The sequence below is a fragment of the Bos javanicus genome, chromosome 8, assembly GCF_032452875.1.
Source record: "Bos javanicus breed banteng chromosome 8, ARS-OSU_banteng_1.0, whole genome shotgun sequence".
NCBI lineage: Eukaryota > Metazoa > Chordata > Mammalia > Artiodactyla > Bovidae > Bos > Bos javanicus.
In genome coordinates this window covers 48,359,180-48,382,707 of record NC_083875.1, presented here as the reverse complement: position 1 = coordinate 48,382,707, position 23,528 = coordinate 48,359,180, and positions in this window count along the sequence as shown.

The following is a 23,528-nucleotide window of genomic DNA, read 5'->3' as shown; positions in this document are numbered from 1 at the left end:
TTAGGGCCTACTCTAATGATCTCAACTTGACTTCATCTGTAAAACCTTATCTTCAAATAAGGGTTAGAAATTCACTGACTCTGAGGGTTAGAAATTCGGTATATCGTTTTTTACTGGGGACACAATTCAACCCATAACAGTGAACATCACTGGAGGCTGTTTTAGAAATGACCCACTACATGTTGGTAGCTTGGAAGCCAAAGGGAGGAGACAATTTTACGGGAGCCTGCTGGGATCAGCTTCCACCTGATAGAAGCTGGAACCATGGTAGACCATCTGGCCAGAGATGGAGCTGTGGAGAAGACTCTTGCTGCCAGACTCTCGATACGTGAGCATGGAGGGAATGGGAGAATAACCGGGTTCTTCCCCATTCTGCCCCATTCCAAGTCAGTTGACAAGGGCACCTACAAAAGTCAGCCCTCCTGAAAGAGCTGAGCTGGAGAAAGGCAAGCAGTGGATTTGAGGCACATATGTGCCTCATATGTGTTAGATCTGCAGCAAGGCATCCCAGAGTGATGCAGCAAACTCATGGAGACATCACAGGATATTTTTAAAAAATTTGAGGTTAACACAGCAATGTTGATACTTGTTGGAACCACGTGCAATACTAGCTCAAGGTAGTTCACAGATGCAACATTAGATTGTACTACATTTCTTTTTGACATATTGGCAGTTTCTGTGTCCTAATTACTTTAGTAAGTAGAACTTTTAGATATATCTATGCCTAGAGAAGCCATGAAAAAAATTCCCAAGACACTAAGGACTCCGTGAATTGAGAACATTTTGGAATGGCTGACATTAGGCATTATTTCTATTATTATTCACCATGGCCATATTTATAGACCAGGCCTGGGAAGGTTGATTCTTTAATGTCTTGGCAGCTAACTTTCTGCTCTCCATTATCCCATCTTGATCTTAGAGTGACTGAAGTCAAAGTTGGGCTATGAGGACTGTGGAGTTGAGTTAATCCAAGAGAATAGGAGAAGTCTTACCTAAGAAAACCAAGGTAACATTTATGGATCCCAGAGAGTGGGGCTTTAAAATTTTAGTGATTCATCTGCGAAGGATGCCATTTGAAAGAAAGGAAAATCTGGACACATATATATGTTCTAGCTAAACTGAGTATCACATGTCTGCATGCAGCTTCAGCCCTTGCACCTGCTGTTCTTATTGCCAGAGAAGGCTCCCCACCCCTACTCCTGTCTCACCTCCTATCAAGGGATGAATTTTCCTTCTTGGGCTCAGCCAAGAGCTCCCTTACTCCCTTATACCTATCCTGTACTCTCTCATAGCTGCTGGTGCTGTCCCATTATAATAGTTACCACACTGAGCCACTAAGCATCTTTATGTATTTCTTCCTGCTGGTTTGTAGGCTCCATGAGGGAATCAGTTATTTCTGTCTTGCCATCACTGTATCTTTAGTATACAGAGCCTGGCACATAGGTACTGAATAAATATTTAAGGAATGAGTAATTTTTTTGGAATTAGATTGAAAAGAGAGATTACAGCTTTTATTACAGTGAGTCAAAGGTGGATGTTTCCATTGGTGACAGAGTATCTTCTGTTATAGTCCTCAAAGTCACTAGAACAGGAAATGGTTCTGTAACAGGAAATGTAATTTAATCAGATCTGAATATTCACATTGTGACTCAAATATGCATAAGTGATGCTTTATTTATAGTAGACTGTTGTGCCCGACTTGTCCTTTAAAGATCACTCAGCAGTTTTCTGTTCACAGCTTAGTCTCTTCCATGTTAACTTAGTCTCTTTAAGGAAAGAAAGCTTTTCCATGGAAAGGGTTGTCTATCTTTGGGTGGTTTGAGTGATGTTTGTTATGAGGAAGGGGGCATCTGTTCTGCAACCATCTTCTGACCCCTGGATCCTACTGCAGTGCGGCTTGTCCTGCCTGGCCGTGGGTCCTGTTTGGCATCTGCCTGGTTATTCAGCATCAGCTGGCAGCCTTGATGATGTCCAAGTTTTGCCATGCTTGTGATCTTGAGGATCTTACATTTTATATCTTCCTTATCTCAGACTTGGGTCTCTTCTGGTTCACAAAACATACTGATCTCTACAAAGCCCAGAAAACTTTGGCTGTCTTCTCTGCATCCCATCAGATTGTGAACATCCCTTAGGCTCCCATGAGTCAAAACACAAGTGCTGTTTGTTTTTTTTTAAATCACCTAAGCACCATGTCCCTGCATTGGCAGGCTGAATGTCAGGCTCCCTTGAGGCAGCTTATACTCTTTCCAGGATATTCCCTGGAAAGTCAGGCCCAGCTGACTTTCTTTGTTATTCTGCCAAGCCTCCTTGGGGGTCCTATTATTTCACACTCCCTGCAGCTAAGGCTCAGAGAAATAGGGTGTTGAAAACAATGACCCACCCCAATTCTCGAATTACCTAAATCCTTCTCTTCCTTCTCTGCTTTATGACTTAATTTTACAAACTCTTTGAGCTCAGTCCTCTAAACATGGTCTTTTTTGGCAATTCAAAATATAACCTTCTCACACTTTAGGGCCTAACTCTAACTAATCAAAAGCACTTTGGCTTTTGGAGGATTATTTTTCCTCTGGGTATAAAAATATTTTATTTGAAACTCAAAGCCAAGCAATGACTTCTTGGTTATAGGAGATATCTGCCTTCCCTTTATCCAGGGAGCTTAGCATTGTGTTCGGGGCTCAGCTTTACTGGTGAAAAGGATGATAAGATCAAAGAAGAGAGGTGGGTGAGGGCAGGCAGGGAAGGAGATTTAATACAAAAAATATTATCTGACAACATTTGTAGTTACAACTTATATTGCATTTGTGTTATATAAAGCTTTATTGCTTACAAAATGCTTTTGTGTTTATCATCTTAAAGAAGTAGAGAAAAATGGTTAAAAGCCCACACTTTAAATCTGGGTTTTGATCATAATTCAGCCAATGCACCAGTAGTGTGATATTGGATGACCTAATATAAATTTCTTCACTTGTAAAATAAAAATGTGAAGAACATATTCACAGTGTTATCACCATTAAATAATACTTCATTTATGTGAAGAACTTGGCATATATCCAGAAATGAAAGAGTATAAGGACTTCCCTGGTGGTCCGGTTGCTAGGACTGTGATCCCAATGCAGGGGGCCAGGGCTCCACTCCTAGTCAAGGAGCTGGATCCCACATGCTGCAACTAAGAGTTCACATGCTGTGACTGAAAGATCCTTCACGCCAGCAGTAAGCCCCGGCACAGCCAAATTAATTAATTAATTAAAAAAAAAAAAGAAATTGAGGGGTACAAATAAGGGCCATAGCTTAATTTTTCAGCTGATATTAATCTCTTTGGAGCTTTCTTCTTCAGTCAGATTTGTTCAAACTGCAACCTTGGTCATGGATTTCCTTCAGTTTGCCTAGAATAAAGAAAATGGAGGCCCTTAATTGCTAAAATATTTGGAAGTTCATGTGTGCCACTCTCAAATGACCATTTCACATGACCTTGTGCTGCTTCTATGCTTGGGGACCTTGTTGACTGATACTGAGAACTTGGGAGCTTCCAGCCCAGATTCCCCACATGGGAGGCAGGGGGCAGGGAGTGGTTCTAGTCTCACTAAAACCTCAGCCTTGCAAATGAAGCCCCTCCTCTTTCACACCCAGTGATTCTCCTTCTCCCCCAGCCCCTATCCTCCTCTGGGCCAACCCAACGTAATCTCAAGAAGTTCACATTTTAGCAACAAAAGCCAGGAATGGAGATTTATACCATAATATTTGTACTTTCTGTGGGGTACCTCTTGTGTTCTGCTGCAGCAAGAACAAAGCACATGTTAATATCTCAATATACTATCCTTCTATGCATTGAATAAATGAAAGGAGTTGTTATATTTATGCCATGGTATAATGGAAAGATAAAAAATTTTGAAATATACTTTAAACCCAAACCCAGTGAAAGAGTTTTAGGAATGATTATTTCAAGAATATTGAAAATGAAGATAAAACATTAGACAATCAGAATTCTAAGATTTCTATCAGACTTGTAGGAAGGAGAAAAAGGACTCAGACCAACACTGAATATTGGGCTTTGGGAATTTGTCCTTGTTATCAGAATGAATTTAGAAATCAGAAACTAGGTATCTATAATGATGAAAGATGGGAATGCAAATATGCACACTACAAACAAAGCTCATGGAGGTGATGGAATTCCAGCTGAGCTATTTCAAATCCTGAAAGGATGCTGTTACATTCAGTATGCCAGCAAATTTGGAAAACTCAGCAGTGGCCACAGGACTGGAAAAGGTAACTTTTCATTCCAATCCCAAAGAAGGGCAATGCCAAAGAATGTTCAAACTACCACACTATTGAGCTCATTTCACATGCTAGCAAGGTAATGCTCAAAACCCTTGAATTGAGGCTTCAACTGAAAACTTCCAGATGTAAAGCTGGATTTAGAAAAGGCAGAGGAACCAGAGATAAAATTGCCAACATCTGTAGATCGTAGAAAAAGTAAGAGAACTCCAGAAAAACATCTAGTTTTGTTTTATGACTATGCTAAAGCCTTTGACTGTGTGGATCACAGCAAACTGTGGAAAATTCGTAAAGAGATGGGAATACCAGACCACCTTATCTGTCTCCTGAGAAACCTGTATTCAGGTCAAGAAGCAACAGTTAGAATCGGACATGAAACAATGGACTGGTCCAAAATTGGGAAAGGAGTACGTCAAGGCTGTATATTGTCACCCTGCTTATTTAATTTATATGCAGAGTATATCATAGGAAATGCTGGACTGGATGAAGCACAAGCTGGAATCAAGATTGCTGGGAGAAATATCAACAGCCTCAAATATGCAGATGACACCACCCTAATGACAGAAAGTGAGGAGAAACTAAAGAGCCTCATGATGAAGGTGAAAGAGAAGAGTGAAAAAGCTGGTTTAAAACTCAGTATTCAAAAAACTAAGATTATGGCATCTGGTCCCATCACTTCATGGCAAATAGATGGAGAAAAAATGGAAATAGTGAAAAACTTTATTTTCTTGGGCTCCAGAATCACTGTGAATGGTGACCGCCATGACATCAAAAGATACTTGTTCCTTAGAAGAAGCTATAACAAACCTAGACAGTGTATTGAAAAGCAAAAATATCACTTTACCGACAAAGGTCCATGTAGTCAAAGCTATGATTTTTCCAATAGCTATGTACGGATGTGAGAGTTGGACCATAAAGAAGGCTGAGCACTGAAGAATCGATGCTTTCAAACTGTAGTATTGGAGAAGACTCTTGAGAGTCCCTTGGACTGCAAGGATAGCCAACCAGTCAATCATAAAGGAAATCAACCCTGAACAGCCATTGGAAGGACTGATGCTGAAGCTGAAACTCCAGTACTTTGGCCACCTGATGTGAAAAACTGACTCATTTGAAAAGACCCTGATGCTGGGAAAGATTGAGGGCAGGAGAAGGGGATGACAGAGGATGAGATGGTTGGATGGCATCATCGATGCAATGGACATGAGTTTGAGTAAGCAAAAAGTCGGACTCGACTGAGCGACTGAACTGAACTGATTGAGTGAGATAGTCCCATCTTGCAACCAACACTCCTACTAGATAGAAGTCCCAGCTTTTTTCTGCCTCAGGATGCTGATTACCAAGAGTGCAACTAGTCCATTCTAGCACCTTTCTGTGCGTTAGTAAAGGGCACCCCCTACAGAGGCAGACTGTGGACACCAGAGTGCCTGGCTTGGTGACTCATTGGAAAAGACCCTGATGCTGGGAAAGATTGAAGGCAGGAGGAGAAGGGAATGACAGAGGATGAGATGGTTGGGTGGCATCACTGACTTGATGGACATAAGTTTGAGCAAGCTCCGGGAGTTGGTGATGGACACGGAAGCCTGATGTGCTGCAGTTCGTGAGGCTGCAAAGAGCTGGATACAACTGAGTGTCCCTTGAACGACAACAAAGTCTCTTCAGTAAATGGTGCTGGGAAAACTGGACAGCTGCATGTAAAACAATGAAGCTGAACACTCCCTAACACCGTACATAAAAATAAACTCAAAGTGGATTAAAGATCTAAATGTAAGGCCAGAAACTATAAAATTCTTAGAGGGAAACATAGGCAGAACACTCTTTGACATAAATCACAGCAAGTTCTTTTTTGAACCCACCTCCTAGAATCATGATAATAAAAGCAAAAATAAAGAAACGGGACCTAATGTGTTAGTGTTAGTTGCTCAGTTGTGTCCGACTAATTGTGATCCCATGGATTGTAGCCCCCCAGGGCCCTCTGTCCATGGAATTCTCCAGGCAAGAATACTGGAGTGTGTAGCTGTTCCCTTCTCCAGGGGATTTTCCTGACCCAGGAATCAAACCCGGGTCTCCTGCATTGCAGGAAGATTCTTTATCATCTGAGCCACCAGGAAAGCCCACCTTTTGCATAGCAAAGGATACCATAAAAAAAATGAAAAGACAACTCTCAGAATGGGAGAAAATATTTGCAAATGAAGCAAGTAACAAAGAATTAATCTCCAAAATATACAAACAGCTTATGCATCTCAATATTAAACAAATGAATGACTTAGTGAAAAAAATGGGTGGAAGTTCTAAATAGACATTTCTCTAAAGAACACATACAAATGGCCAAAAAACGCATGAAAAGATGCTCAAAATCACTAATTATTAGAGAAATGCAAATCAAAACTACAATGAGGTATCACCTCACACCAGTCAGAATGTGCTGTGCTTAGGTACTCAGTTGTGTCTGACTCTTTGTGACCTCATGGACTGTTAGCATGGCCCAGTCAGAACGGCCATCATCAAGAAAATCTACAAACAATAAATGCTGGAGAAGCTGTGGAGAAAAGGGAACCCTTCTACACTGTTGGTGGGAATGTAAATTGGTACAGCCACTATGGAGAACAGTGTGGAGGTTCCTTAAAAAACTAAAAATAGAATTAGCATATGACCCAGCAGTACCACTCCTGGGCATATATATGGAGAAAACCATATTTTGAAAAGATACGTGCACCCCAGTGTTCACTGCAGCACTATTTACAGTAACCAGGACATGGAAGCAACCTAAATGTCTATCAACAGAGGAGTGGATAAAGAACATTTGGTACATATATATAATGGAATATTACTCAACCATAAAAAGAATGAAATAATGCCATTTACAGCAACATGGATGAACCTAGAGATTGTCATAGTGAATGAAGTAAGTCAGACACAGAAAGACAAATATATAATACTGCTTATATGTGGAATCTAAAAAAGGGTACAAATGAACCTATATACAAAACAGAAATAGAGTCACAGATGTAGAAAACAAACTCAGAGTTGGACTGTGAAGAAGGCTGAGTGCCGAAGAATTGATGCTTTTGAACTGTGGTGTTGGAGAAGACTCTTGAGAGTCCCTTGGACTGCAAGGAGATCCAACCAGTCCATTCTGAAGGAGATCAGCCCTGGGATTTCTTTGGAAGGAATGATGCTAAAGCTGAAACTCCAATACTTTGGCCACCTGATGCGAAGAGTTGACTCATTGGAAAAGACTCTGATGCTGGGAGGGATTGGGGGCAAGAGGAGAAGGGGACGACAGAGGATGAGATGGCTGGATGGCATCACTGACTCGATGGACATGAGTCTGGGTGAACTCTGGGATTTGGTGATGGACAGGGAGGCCTGGCGTGCTGTGATTCATGGGGTCGCAAAGAGTTGGACACGACTGAGCGACTGATCTGATCTGAAAGGAGGGGACTTGTCTTCATATTTGATCCAGTCACAGCAGGACATCTAGACACATCCTACTGAATCAAGGCTCCTGTACACTTTGTCACTCTCACTCACTTCATGGATGAGGGAGTTGAGGTTCTGAGGAGGTGGCTTAGATTTGGCGAAGGCCACAAGGCCACTTGTCTTGTGGCCAGGCCTGGGACTATGTCTCTCTCACTAGAAACCTCAATGTCTTCAGAAATGACTATGACAAGAGCACCTGTTGGACAAATGGGTTTCCTCATGCATGCCCTTTAGTCTAGTTTCTGATGACCTGCACCAAGCTGGTCCGAGGGCCCATAGGCAGCTGTCCTGAAACTCACACTGCCAATGATGTTGCTGACGAAGTCAATGAGGATGACAGTGCTTCCTTCTGGCTGTCACCTAGTGGATACCCTCTAGCACACAAAGTGCTGGCACGCAACGTCTCACTGCAGCATCTCAATAACCGTGCCTGGAAGGCGTCATTATTATGCGTCTTTTAGAGATGAGACCATTGGAGCTCAGTTAAGAGACTCCCCAGAGTCACTCAACTAATGCCTGGAAGAATCAAAACTAGAATCCAAGACTCCTGACTCCCCATCCTGGGTTTTTTCCTCTGCACTACAGAAAAAGATACAAAAGATGAATTAAATAACCATCCACATTCATATGTATTCTACCATGTTTCCAGCTGAGATTTTCTAGGAGAAGACTCTTGAGAGTCCCTTGGACTGCAAGGAGATCCAACCAGTCTATCCAAAAGGATATCAGTCCTGTATGTTCATTGGAAGGACTGATGCTGAAGCTGAAACTCCAATACTTTGGTCACCTCATGCGAAGAGTTGACTCATTGGAAAAGATTCTGATGCTGGGAGGGATTGGGGGCAGGAGGAGAAAGGGACGACAGAGGATGAGATGGCTGGATGGCATCACCAACTCGATGGACATGAGTTTGGGTAAACTCCAGGAGTTGGTGATGGACAGGGAAGCCTGGCGTGCTGTGATTCATGGGGTCGCAAACAGTCAGACATGATTGAGCGACTGAACTGAACTGAATTGAAGGGAGGGGAAAGGTCAAGTTGGAAGACTGATTGACATATATACGCACTACTATATATACAATAGATAATTAATAAGGACCTGCTGTATAGTACTGGAGTAGGAAATGGCAACCCACTCCAGTATTCTGCCCAGGAAATCCCATGGCCAGAGGAGCCTGGTAGGCTCCAGTCTCTGGGGTCCCAAAGAGTCGAACATGACTAAGCAACTGAGCATGCAGACACACAAGACATTTAGGAAAACATGTGCTAACATTTTTGAAAAGTGAAGAAAATATGAGATGCCTTCATGAGGCTTGGAGACAGAAGACTGATGTTATAGTCCAGATCCGGGCAGGATCTCAGGTCACTTGACTTTTTAGTGTCCTTTTTTTCCTTATATTTCCCTGGTGGCTCAGGTGGTAAAGAATCTGCTGCAGTGTGGGAGACCTGGGTTTGATCCCTGGGTTGGGAAGATCCCCTGGAGGAGGGCATGGCAACCCATTCCAGTATTCTTACCTGGAGAATTCCACGGACAGAGGAGCCTGGCAGGCTGCAGTCCATGAGGTCGCAAAGAGTCAAACACGACTAAGCACAGCACAGCACAACAGAGCTGTCTAGTACAAAGAACTCTACTCAATACTCTGTAATAGCCTATATGGGAAAATAATCTAAAAAATAATAGATATATGTATAACAGATGCACTTTGCTATACACTTAAAACTAATACAACATTGTAAATCAACTATACTCCAATAAAATATTAAAAAGTAAAATAAAATAAAAAACCTTGGGAAAATAAAAATCTACTTGAAAAAAAAATTCTATTGAGATATTTTGGGCCTCAGGTAGTTACTTTAACTTTTCTCTTGGAAAAAAGTTCCAAAGTTTAGCCAAAAATAGTTCCCCTGATAAACATTGAAACCCAACCTATATTTCTTGAAGAAAAGGTTTTTCAAGAAAATCTAGACTACATAGAGCAATGGGAAAGAAATGCGTAAACAAAACCAGAAATTCAGACCTATAAAAGAAAAATGTTATATTTAGTAAAAGTTGAAAACAGTTATGATATGTGATGCCATAGTCAAAGTAACAAATGATAAATTTAGAAAACGTATTAGTATTACAAAAGACAAAGGGTTTATACTGATAATTATACACATGGCACTTAAAACTTGGCTAAGACAAATAAACCAGTAGAAAAATGGAAAAAGTATGTGCTAAGAAAATACATGAAAAGTTGACATATCAATTTACTGATGTTAGACTGATAAACAAACATCAACCCTGGCCTGTGGCCAGCATTACCTAAACAAATTCTGATCTTATCCCAAAGTGAATTTATTCTCCTTATGTTAAGCGATTGCTAAAATGATATGTTCTCATTCATATTCTCATCTCCTTCTCATCAGTAGCCTGAGAAGATATTATTGTCCCTATTTTTACATACAGTATATGGAAGAAGGAATCAGAGGTCTTCTTTGACTTGGCAAAGGTCATAGAACTAATTGGGACCTAAATTCAGATCTCAATCTCCATTTTTTCCTTTGAATTGTATCACAAATGCTCCTAAGCAAATGTTTTCCTAACTCCTTCCAAAAACTCAGCACTCATCCAAGTCCTAGCCATGGATGACTGTAAAGCTGCTCACACCGAATACTGAAACTTTCTCCTCTGGTTGTCAAGGTACCATTTATTTCTTCCCAATCTCTGCTTGGCTAAATGCCATCCATTTGTGAAGTCATTTGGGTATCTCTCAAATGCATGGTATCAAAAGAAGACTCAGCTCTGTTAGTTGCCTTCTGTCTCAAGTAAAATAGGCTGGTCCTTGAGATAGTCCACGATCAAGATTTTCTCAGCCTGTGAGCTAAAGAAGTAAGACAACAGACACACATAAAAAGATCTCACAGCTTCAGGCTACTCTGGGGAAAGAAACGGAGAAAGAACCAAAACTCAGCTATAGGCTGAGTGTGTCCTCTCAAATTTGTATGTTGAATCCTTGTCCTCCAATGTGATATCATTTGGCAGTGGGGTTTTTGAGAGGTAATTAGATTAGGTTATGAGAGTGGGGCCCTCATGATGTAATTAATGCTCTTGTAAAAAGATGAAGAGACACAAGCATTCTTTCTCCACTGTGAGAGTACAGGTAGAAGCCTGGAAAAGAGCCCTAACTAAATACTAAATCTACTGGCACTTTGATCTTGGACTCCTCAGCCTCCAAAACTGTGAGAAATAAATGTTTGCTGTTTATAAGTCACCCAGTCTGTGATATTTGGTTACAGCAGCCTGGGCAGACTAAGACAGAGGTGCAAACAATGAACAAAAATTTGATGCAACTAGTCTTGTAACATTAGCTTAATATGTCAGTGTTTTTATTTCTTAAATTGTACTTGTAGTTGGCAAGATTCTAAAGTGGCCCTCAGTGAGTCATGGCTTGGCATAATCCTGTCCTTTTGAATGGAGGCAAAATTTGGGATTTGCTTCTAGCTAGATTATGGCAAAGATGATGGGATAGTCAGTCCCAGGATTGCAATGCATTACCTAAGACTCTATCTTAGTGGATCGGAGATGGAGTCTCCTGCTGGTCTATATGAAGGGAATATAAGCTGCCAAGTTGTGAGAGGGCCACAGCTGTGGGTGGCCTCTAGTTGCTAAGAGTGGTCCTCAGCTGACAGTTAGCAAGAAAAACGGGGCCTTCAGTTCTGCAACCACAAGGAGATAAATTCTGCCAACAACCACATACACTTGGAAGAAAAACCTGAGCTCCGAAAAGAAACGCAGGCCAGCTGACATCTTGATTGCGGTACTCTTGAGACTCTGGGTTGAGGACTCAGCTAGGCATTGCTTGGACTCCAGACCCATGGAAACTATGAGATAAGAAATGTCTGTTGTTTTAAGCCACTACCTTTGTGGTAACTTCTTAGGCAGCTAAAGAAAATAAATATAATACTTAACAGGTACAAACCACAATGTTATGGAAAAAAACACAGCTCTGGAATATAGGAGACCTGGGTTCATTCCTCTTGAATCAATGAGCTTGCTGTGGGGCATTAAGCAAGTCATACAATATTTGGGGGCATAGGTGACCCCATATGTGAGCTGATGGCCTGTTCAAGATCTCTTTAAGGTCTTGATACTAATGCCTCCTAGCTAATATTGACATTAATTTGTATAGGATTTTTATCCATATGGATAAAAATATATACTGTATATTATCATCATAGATTTTAATGTGGCCTGTTTGTTTCACTTATTTAGTTTTAGTACTAGCATCCTCCCCCTGCCCTGCCAAAAGTCCATTAAAATCAGCATCCTCAGATTTTGGTTTAAAAAGGCAAGAAGAAGTCCTAGTTGAGAAAGGTGCTTAAGATGATTATCATTAACCTTTCAGAAATTTCATTGTAAAACTGAGAAGAAATACATAGCTAAGGTCACAAAAGAGGAAATGAGAATTTTATGTTCTGAAACATTTCAGGAATATGAAAGTTGGGTTATATGTGAGTCCTGTCTATTTCTGGAGCATTGCACAATGTAGGAAAATAGAACAAACTTATAGCATCTCTAGACAGAACTGTACCCACTCCCTAGGTAAGACTCTTAACGCCATAAGGTAGCAGTTTCTCATCAGCATCAGGATGCTGGCGGTTCCTCAAGTTCATCTAAATTGTGTGCATTCACTCATGCATAAAAGAAAAAAGTGAACAGCAGTGCAGCCACCATTCATTTTATTGTACTTTGTCACTTTTATGAAGCATCATGGTTCATATTTATATTTAGTATAAGTGATGAGCCTTCGTGAAGCAAAGCCCCATGCTCTGCAGGGTAAATGTTATATTCCCTCCTGATCCCACAAGGCACTGTAAACAAAGGAGACTTCTGCTATAAATAGGACCTGGGTCAGGAAACCTTTGTGGGATTATTAATAATCAATGCACTACTACACAGACAGTGTAAGGTGAGGGCCAGAGTCATTATCATCCAGTTAGGAAAACCAACAAAATCTTGAGAAAACAAATAAATATTTCCTTTGCTCGAGAAGGCAGTTGATGTGACCGAATGAGGGATTCTTGATTAATTCGGTTTTCTTTCTTTGCATTTATTCAGCTCCACAGTGGACACAGGAACACTGGGGTTTCCTCTAGGAGTCAGCCCTTGGAGCACAGGCGTTAACTGTCATTTACAAACTCACCACGCCACTGGAGGCAAACCTAGAAGTACAGAGCCGCCCAAAGCCAATCGCTGCCCCAACCTGTGGCAGGCTCCTGCCCCGGCTTTCCCCCGCCCCCTGGCGGCTCCCGCCCCCTCAGACCTGCTCCTCAGAGTGCCGGCTGCGCTCTCCTGCACCTGTCGCACCTCCTGGATTTGGCAGAAGGAAATGAGGAGACAGCTGGAGTCACTGTAGTTCCTCTGTTTGAAGGTTGCCCAAATGAAAAACAAACAAACAAATCTGGTGAGTTTCGTGTTTCTTTTAAGTGTACAGAAATGCAGCTGCTAAGTGATGTAGGAGATCAAAGGAGCCTTTTAAATAGGACACCAAAGTGTTCTTCCTGGCTTGATCCTTGATGGAGATTTGTTAGAAAACTTTAGAAGGAAGTTGCAAAAGAGGATTAGGTCTATTAGACTCGTCTGAATTGTGAAAAGTTCTTTATAAAGCTCATTAAGCATCCTCATTGCTGATCCTGTGGAGAATATGTTAGTGCAGTGAGCCCTGAGGTTGTCTTTCTGTTTTTTGTGTGGTAGGAGTCAAGGGCAGAGTTGAAAATATTTATTTAATAGAGGGATAAGGTGATATGGTTGATTGCCTATTAATTGTCAAGTTTCTTTGAGAGAAACAAAGATGTATTCTAAAACATTCAGTAATTTCAGTACTTGGTGTCAATGAAGATTAATCTTAGTTTCCAAATTTGAAGTTATATCTTAAAATATAAAGACATTGTGTAGGGAAAATACCTGGTGCATTCCTTTTGGTGTACATTGCAATATTTTAAATAGCTTAGACTCCAATGATAGGGGCAAAAATGTTAATTGTTATTTCCTATCAGTATCTTAGCAGTTGTTAATTTTCCTAAAATTTCTATTTATTTGTAAAATAATGTAACGTTACTTGTCATTGTAGATTGCAATAGAAAAAGTAAGTGATAGTATTTGAGTATTCCAGTTTTCTGAACACAAAATCATAAACATTCTTTAAAGTTGCAGTTTTTATTTTATTCTGACCAGAATTGGTTAAATGGCTGGTTTGTAAATGGTTTATACTTTAAAGTTGTTTTTCTTTAATTTGACATGCTTTAAATAAGTTCCTAATCCTTCTCACATTTCTCTTTAGCAGCAGAAAATCTTTAAATGTGCTACAGAGATAGAACTAATGTGGGAAATGTGTTCTATAGTACATTTTGGTGGTGGTTGTTGATGTTTGTGTGAAGAAAATACCTTGGTTGTTCTGAGTTTTTTGTTTTTATGTCTATTTGGTCTCTAAATCCAATTAGCTGCTTTTGGTTAACTATTTTTTCTGTTTAACATAATGTATCTAAAAATTAATTTCCACCTGCAATTGTTTTAATCCACAAATTGAGAACTATTTAATAATTCATTATTTCGGTCAAATTTGAATCTTCCTTTGACAGCTTTAGGGGGCTTACTTAGGAGGGGAACGAGAAAGTGAGTGTGGAAGAAGCTCTTGAATTAAATAATGTATAAAGGTTAAACATCAAGCGTTCTTGACTGTCATTATCATAATTCTAAATCATAGTTGACCATAGATATTGATCTTTTCCTCCAATAAGTCCTAACCTCCTTGATGTATTTTTTTCTTCTGTTGATCAAATTTTCATTTTCTTAGCCTCTAAGGTTAGCTCCATAAAAGGTAGGTTTGAGGACAGGATCCCTGAAAGGTAGGTTTTTCATTTCATATTCATAATAGACAGTTTGCTTTCATGGTGGTCCTGTTAAAGTACTGAGCTGTAGCATTGGTTGGTTCTCCAGCAGAAGGCAAGTGAATATGTGTACACATCTAATTGCAAGAGAAACTCTAGTTTTTAAATGATGTGAATAGAATTTCTTGAAATGAAACTTTAAAAACAGTTTATAGCTATTTATTGAAAAGTTGTTTTATTTATTTCTCCTCAAATTTGAAGATTAATTCACAACATTTTAATTCGGCAATTGGAATATGATTTGACTGTTGGATAGAAACTATAATTGTCCATCTTTTGCCTTCTATGTCAAATGCCACCATTTTTCTTGTTTCAGTGAGTGAAAGTGAAAGTTGCTCAGTTGTGTCCGACTCTTTGCGACCCCATGGGCTATATAGTCCATGGAATTCTTCAGGCCAGAATACTATAGTGGGTAGCCTTTCCCTTCTCCAGATCTTCCCAACCCAGGGATCGAACCCAGCTCTCCCACATGGCAGGCAGATTCTTTACCAGCTGAGCCACCAGGGAAGCCCATATTCACTTGCCTTATTTCAGTACCCAGTGGTATATCTTTTCATCTTTATAAAGTAAAGCCATGAAGTTTGTAAAATAAAGCCTCTATTTAATTTCATTAGATATTACCTAGAGTATGTGTTTCACAAGGTATATTGGAGTTGGAAACTTCATCGTGTTGTCTTTTAATTCAAAGTAGTATGCATGTTACTTTTGGAAAAATATTTTAAACATGGTACATGTTCATTGTAGTTGTTAGAAGGTAAAGAAAAGTACAAAAACAATTATAAAGACCAGTTAGTCTGAATAGGTAGAGACAACTATTAAGTATTATGGTGTATTTATTAGTATAAGGCATGAAAATTTTTAAAAGTGAAGTCATACTGTGTACAAACTATATTCTGATTTTACCCATCTTGAAAATGTTATTTTCAAGCGTTTTTTTTTTTGCTATTTTTAAGTTGCTACATGATATTCTGTTAAATGGATAAGCCATAATTCTTTAAGATATTTGTTTGTTGACATTTAAAGGTTCGTTTTATAGTAAGTAGATACAACAAGATTTACTTGGTACAATGCAATGTTGAAAACACTGGCTCTTCCCTATTCCACAAATGTGTTTTCATTTCTCAAAATGGAATGTTTCATTTGGAAATGGATAAAAGAGGCTCTTTGACTGATTTCAACACCTTCATTTTAATTTTAATGATAAGCATTGGAAATACCTTTTACTATAGCTAATATTGATAGAGTTCTACAAAGATTCATTTAAAAGACTTATTAGGCCATTAATACATCAAGGAAGCACCTTGTGAAGAGTTTCCTTTACAAATAATTCAGAACACTTTCCTCTCACTTGTGTATTTGCAAGAAAGCAGGATATTTGTCTTTATTAAAGTTCTCAAGGTACTTCCGATACTATGATCTCTAAAATAGCAGTAGTGATGTCAGCTGAGGTGTAGTTTTTGGTGGGTTATAAAATCAGTAGGGGATGATGGATTTTTAAATACTATCAGCTGCTAGCTTATAATTTGACTAGCAGTCCCTGATTCAACAGTTTCCTACGTTTCACTAAAATTCTTAGGAAGACATTTTAAAAGATGAATTCGTTATACTTTCAAAGACCAATACTGCTAGTATTTGGGAAAAATTTCACTGAGCTAGAAAATATCTGTAACACAAGGTTCATTGTGACCAGAAAATAGGAAGAGATCCACTATTTATCCTTTTTCTCATGTTTGACTCCTGATTCACAACTGTCTGTACCAAATAGGAAACGGGATTTCCATTTCTTTACTGGGCACTGCTTTTGAGGAAGTCCAAGTATTCTCTTCATGTGTCTCTGAGATATGAGCATTTCTCTTTCTAAAACTGTCAGAGGTGGCAGACCACATAAACAACTGTGGAGAAAGAGAACGGAAGAGTGGCAGTGGTGGCGGTGCCCTGCATTCCTTGGTAAAGCTTTGCAGGCAGGCTGAGAGACGGGGAGAAGCCCTGGAGTTGTACTTGTGTAGCTGAGGGTTTTAAGGTACCCTATCTCTTTGGCCAGGGCTGCCAGAGCTGGGCAGTGCAGTTTGTGCCCTGCCCCAAACGAGCAGGGCAGATGGAGGAACTTAGCAAACAGCAGCAGCAGTGTGTGTCATACAAAGTCCCCTCATGTCCTAGTGGTGGCCTTGTCTTTGGAGCATCAGAAACTCAGGCTGTTTAGGTAGGAGACATACCACAGCCAGCAGAACCATGGTGCAAGTGTGACGAGACCCTGGGAATTGGGATGGGAGCTATGTGAATCAGTCTACTTTCCAGCAGCAGTTCTGAGACAGGAATGCGATCAGAGCCCAACTGACCAAGAGTGAGGTCAAGGGCAATTCTCCCGGACTTCTTGTTTGTTGGCAAACACCTGCCTGTATTCTCTTTTTATGAAAATAGAGTGCATTTCTGTTAGATAACAGATATATTTAAAAAATACTTGAAGGAAAATAATCTGGCCATCATGAGATTATGGGATTATGAGTGATTTTTCTTAAAAATAATCTGTACATAATATTTAATAGTTATAAAAATGAAAATGATCTTTAACTTAGAAAGCAACTAAAATAAGTTTTGTATTCATTTGTGTGCCAGAAATATCCAGATCTTTCTTACCTTTCCTTTTATTTGCTTTAGTTAGTGAAGATACCTAATAAGAAGATGTCAGTAGTTCTGTTTTCTTTTTGAATTGAAGTCTCAGTGACAGTCACCTTTTAGTTCATCACACACAGATCGGTTAGGTATTATGGTAAAGAGACAAGGATTGCTTAATCACCCAGATTTTCTTCCTTCTTGTAATCACCACACCAAAAACCACACCTGAAACAACTCACAATCTCAACAATTTCCCCCCTTGCTCTGGTTAGAGAATGTCAGAGTGTACTGGGCAACCAAGGTTATGTGATCTGGTGGGCCAGATCCGATTAATGTTTTTAATTGTGTTTTCAAGATGTAACACACCCAGGGAGATTTGTTCCAGATGGATGCAGTACAAAATGAAAAATAAAATAAAACCCCCTCCAAGCACAATATTGTTCTGAATATTTCTTTGAGGCATCAGCAGATTTTAAATCATTGGAAGATGAGCTGAAGGCATTCTCTACATTATTGTGCCTTTCCCAGTAATTTAAACAAATTTTTAGTCTTAAAGGCTTTTCTGTGTAGCCCCTTTCTCTACCTGTCATTGGTGATATCACTGATTATATTTTTTAAAAGCAATCAGAAAAAAGTATATAACAAGTCATAATGGGAGTAATTATGACTAAGAGTATTTTCTGTGACATACCCAATATTTTGTCTTAGTGCATGAACATTTCTGCGTATGTTTAAACGTATGTTTAAAGTATGCGAATGTGCATACTTTAAAAGGTCAAAGACAGCACAAAAACTTTATCCTTAGAGAATATTAATGCCAAATGTATATGTAATGAAGAAACCATTATGTGAAAACTAATGAAACAAATACATCTGACTCTTATTTGTGTAAATACACAAGTTGGGATATTTAAAATATCAAATCAGAAAATTTATTTATGTGGAAATTTCTGATAGTTACTAGATTCCTTATTTGAAACATGCCATATCAACTAGAATTTAAAAATATTTTACATGGCTCTTAGAATCTGCAAGAAAAAGCAAATTTGGTGGGGAGGATGCTTTTGAAAGTATTTAGTAAGTTAATTTGGATCTGGGTATAAAGTTCTCACACACATATATTAGGCTTACAGACTAGTTTTATTTTGATGCTCTTAGATTAATAACTAGTTCTTAACACCTGTCAACTTTTGTGTGTTAAACTGAACTAACTAACTAGTGATACTAATACATTTGTGTATTAAAAGTGATATTCCATATTTAATGCCATTTTACCTTGTTGTTGTTGGGAGCTCTTCAGATTTATCTCTAGGATATTTTAATTGTGAAAGCACATTTAAAGACAGGTTTTTATACTCTTTGAAGTAAGTACTTCCCTTTTACAATAAGTTTGCCTTTTCTCTTTGGATTTAAGTAGTCTTAGAAAAATAAAACCATCTTAAACTCTCTCTTTCTTACAATTTAGAGAAAAAAGAAATACATCATAATCAGAGGTACTAGATGTTTAAGGAACAAAACTTAGGAGATCAATTTCATATTAAGTCAGTCACCCAGAATATAGAAAATTAATTGTGTTGAGTATGGAATAGGAGATGTGATGTTTGTCCTAAATCAGATCATAGGGACAATTTGCACACAGGTAGGAGATGAAAACTTGTAAGTTATTAAATAATATGTTTAAAATATGCACCCCTGTAAACCTGAAGCAGTTTAAAACAGGCCTCTGTACTGCAACCTTAAGTTCCATTTTTAGGTAAGTCAATGAAGCAGTTTGCTATGAAATTCTTCCTACTAGAGATTCCATAATTTCTAAAACAAAAGAAATAGTATAAAACCATTTCAAATATTTAGGCTATGGTCATTACCACTGAGATTTTTTTCTCAATTTAGATTTCTCTATGAAGTTAAAATTACATAAACGTAACAAATAGCATGAATGTCCTTGGCTAAATACTGTAACTGTTTGAGCCTTATATGAGTAATTGCCTTAAGTTTTTTAAAGTATTAGGAGAATTAGTTTTTTTTAAAAATTATTTTATTGAAGTGTAGTTGATTTGCAGTATGTTAATTTACACTATACAGCAGTGATTAGGTTATATATATATATATATATATATATATATATATATACACCCACACACACACACATATACATTCTTTTTTATATTCTTTTCCATTAGATTTATTACAGGATATTGAATATAGTTCCTTGTGCTATACAGTGGGACCTTGTTGTTTATCCATTCTCTATATAATACTTTGCATCTGCTAAACTCCCAGTCCCAATCCATTCCTTCTCCACCTCCCTTCTTCCTGGTCAGCCGCAAGTCTGTTCTCTCTGTGAGACTGTTTCTGTTTCATAGATTAATTCATTTGTGTCTTATTTTAGATTCCATATGTGAGTAATATCATGCGGTATTTGTCTTTCTGACTTACTTCACTTAGTATTATAGTATCTAAGTCCATCCATATTGCCATATGGCATTATTTCACTTTTTTTTTTAATGACTGAGTAGTGTTCCATTATACACACGTGCCACATCTTCTTTGTCCATTCCTCTGTTGATGGACATTTAGGTTATTTCCATGTCTTGGCTATTGTGAATAGTGCCACCATGAACATGTATTTTTTTGAGTTATAGTTTTGTCTGGATATATGCCCAGGAGTGAGATTACTGAATCATATGGCAACTCTATTTTTAGTTCTTTGAGGAAGCATCATACTGTTTTCCAAAATGGCTGCACCAATTTACATTCCACTGACAATGTAGGATGATTCCCTTCTCTCCACACACTCTCCAGCATTGGTTATTTATAGGCTTTTTAATGATGGCCATTCCGAGCAGTGCGATGTGGTACTTCATTGTAGTTTTGAGAGAATAAGTTGTTAGTGGGCATGGAGTAAATGTGGAAAGCTAGAGATCTCTGTAGCCTGAACACTAGCACATAATTATTTTCATAGCATATTCATACCTTATAGACACAAGTATCTGAGTGTGCTGCTTCTTTATCTTGAAGTTACTAAGCATCTCTTTGAAAGCAAAATTTTCAGATATGTAGCTATCCAAAGAACAGATATTTGGAAGTGATATAATTTAGGAAGTTATGTGATGATGATTTAGGAAGCATATAGAATATAAAGTGATTTAGATTGTTCTTTCAATCTGAAAACAGTTGCTAAAATAGCAGTGTAGTTTTGTTTTAGTACAGGAAAATAAAGTATATACCAGGAATATCTTTTCCTTTTAATAAGTTCCAAAGAACTGGAGAAAAGTCCCTGACTTGCATACTTAAAAGGATATGAATTGTGTAGAACCCTGGGTTATGTATAGATTTGCATTGGAAATTTTGTGGGGAAATGTCCAAATTAGTTTCTAATTCCTGTATTCTATGTAAGCCAATTGCATTTCTGTTAGTGTCTTTGGATGCAGTAGATATATGCAAAAATTCACTAGTAAAACCTTTTCTGTAAACTTTGGGAGACATTGCCAGTTCTAAATTGACAGTTTGGCAAATGTGGAAATCGACATTGTTGCAGAGAGGCTAAAATTTCACAGGCAAACTTTTCTGAGTGCCATTTGATCTAGTGGCATTTGAAGAGAATATCACTTTGAAATTACTGATTTACCGCAAACTCTGTTGGGTAGTGTTGCATAATCTGCCAAACTATGCTATTGTTTTATCCAGACCAGATTTTCATTTCTCACCATTTGTCTGTCATGACCTAACTATTTGTAGAATTTATTTCAAATAGGAATACATATTTATTTCAAATAAATAAATAAATTTATTCCAAATAGGAAAGTTAAATTTGATTATGGGATTTAGCCATCTTTTTACTTATTTTTTTAAGGTGGCTAATTTAGTTCAAAACTTATGTAGGTCCCCTCTTGCTCAAATCTCATTTTACAGCTTGTCTTTATCAATAAGTATTTATCAAAATGGGAGCAAAATAATAATAACTGGAGATCCCTATGACCTGCCTTTCCAAGAGGCATCTCCAGGTGAACTTGGAGAATCATTACTTTAGGTATTTCAGGAGTCATCACTTTGTGCTTCAGATACTTTGAAAGGTGATGAAATACACCTCCCTACCACTCCTCGCCTTCATTTTAACAGAGAAGTTCACGTGGAAGAAATTAGCCTGGATAGCTAAGATTGTATTGTCCAGGGGTTTAGTTTATCCCGTACACCCAGGTTAATGCAGAGCTGACATGTAGTATGACCAGTCTAATAATCCTAAATGATGAATGTAGATATAATAACTGTGGAGGGAGAATTTTAGGACATTTCCTGAGTTTTAAAAATAAGAGGTTGTCAGTTCTTCAGTATTATTGTCAGTTGTTATCATTACTGTCATTATTAGCAACGTCAGTTCAAAACATTGCGCTTTTAAAATTGAGCTAAGAGGTTTAGAGTCCCCAGACTATGGGGAAGATCTTGACCTAGAGCTGATAATTTATAGCAAAAAAATTCATATGTAAATAAGTCAGTGCTAAAATCTAATAATATAAAATTTAATCATGTATACCTTTGTTGATGTTTTTCAACTAAAATTTTGGCTCTTTACAAACCAAAAGAATGTTGGAATATATTGATACCCAAAAGTAAACATGACACACACAGTCTTAACATGCTGCAGAAAATTAAATAATGAGATAAATAATAGCTAGGAGGAGAGTTGTAATGTGTTAAAATTTTATTTGAGACGTTAAAATATGTGAATTCATGGATAAAATAAACTATATGAATTAAGTTGTATGTATATATAGAGAAGTGAGTGACTTTCAAGGCAAACAATATTTATTAGTGTTCCAAGAGGGCAGAGAAGGGAAATTGTTATGATCTTGGGGTTCCTAACACCAAGTAGCTCACAACTATTAGTAACCCCACAATAACAGTGGTGTGCTTCTGTGCTCAGTTGCTCAGTTGTATCCAACTCTTTGTGACTCATGGAGTAGCCTGCCAGACTCCTCTGTCCATGGGATTCTCCTGCCAAGAATACTGGAGTGGGGTGCCATCTCCTCTTCCAAGGTATCCCTTGACCCAGGGATCAAACCCACATCTCTTCCATTTTCTGCATTGGCAGGCAGATTCTTTACCACTAGTGCCACCTGAGGAGAAGGCGATGGCACCCCACTCCAGTACTCTTGCCTGGAAAATCCCATGGATGGAGGAGCCTGGTAGGCTGCAGTCCATGGGGTTGTGAAGAGTTGGACACGACTGAGCGACTTCCCTTTCACTTTTCACTTTCATGCATTGGAGAAGGAAATGGCAACCCACTCCAGTGTTCTTGCCTGGAGAATCCCAGGGACAGAGGAGCCTAGTGGGCTGCCGTCTATGGGGTCACACAGAGTTGGACACGACTGAAGTGACTTAGCAGCAGCAGCGCCACCTGGGAAGCCCACAGTTAACAGTACCACATGTTGGAAAAGAAGATAGGCAGAGTTCTAGGTTCTGGAAGATTTGCCAGAACAGATGATGCTAGAGCAGCTTATGCATACTATTAATACATGTTTAAGAAATGTTTGCCTAACATCATTATTGTTAGTCCTAGTGACAACTGACCTTGGAATCAGATATTTTTTAAGATTGTTTTTTCACTGGGTTTAGTTTGACTTTGGTCTCTGGCTTTGCATATCTTAGTTTTTGCACTTTCTTCATGTCTGTAACTACTACAGAAGTAGCAGATAAAAAGCCTTTATCAATGCTGTTTAACATGCATGCAAGTTTTAGAATTCAGAGTCTTTATGTAAAAACTCTGGAAATGATGTTGAAGGATGTCGAGTTGCAGATTTTGCGAGTGAAAAAGAATGTCACAGAAGTACACCTGTTATACTTGGATAGTTTGAGATTTATTTGAAAAGTCTAGTATATAATGGATGTGCCTGCTAAAATATTATGTGTCCTTTATGTGTCAGGAAAGCTGGTGGTATCGAGGAGGCTGGTTGGTTAGGTTCTCTTTAATTATTTCCCTCATGGCACAAACAGAGGAAAGGTAAGTAAGGTTTTACATTTTAAGTAAGTAACCAAGGTGAGGTGTTTAGACTTTTTAACTGCTCACTGAAGAGAAACTTGGCTAAGAATGAGAGGCAGCTTGAGGCCAACTCATATTACACCACACTAAAAGTTTAGGACCAAATTCCTGGAAGAGCATTTCCCTACAAGGTAAGAAAAGCTCTGAGTGTGTGGTTAAAGGAAACCTTATATCAATGAGAAACATATTAAACTTCT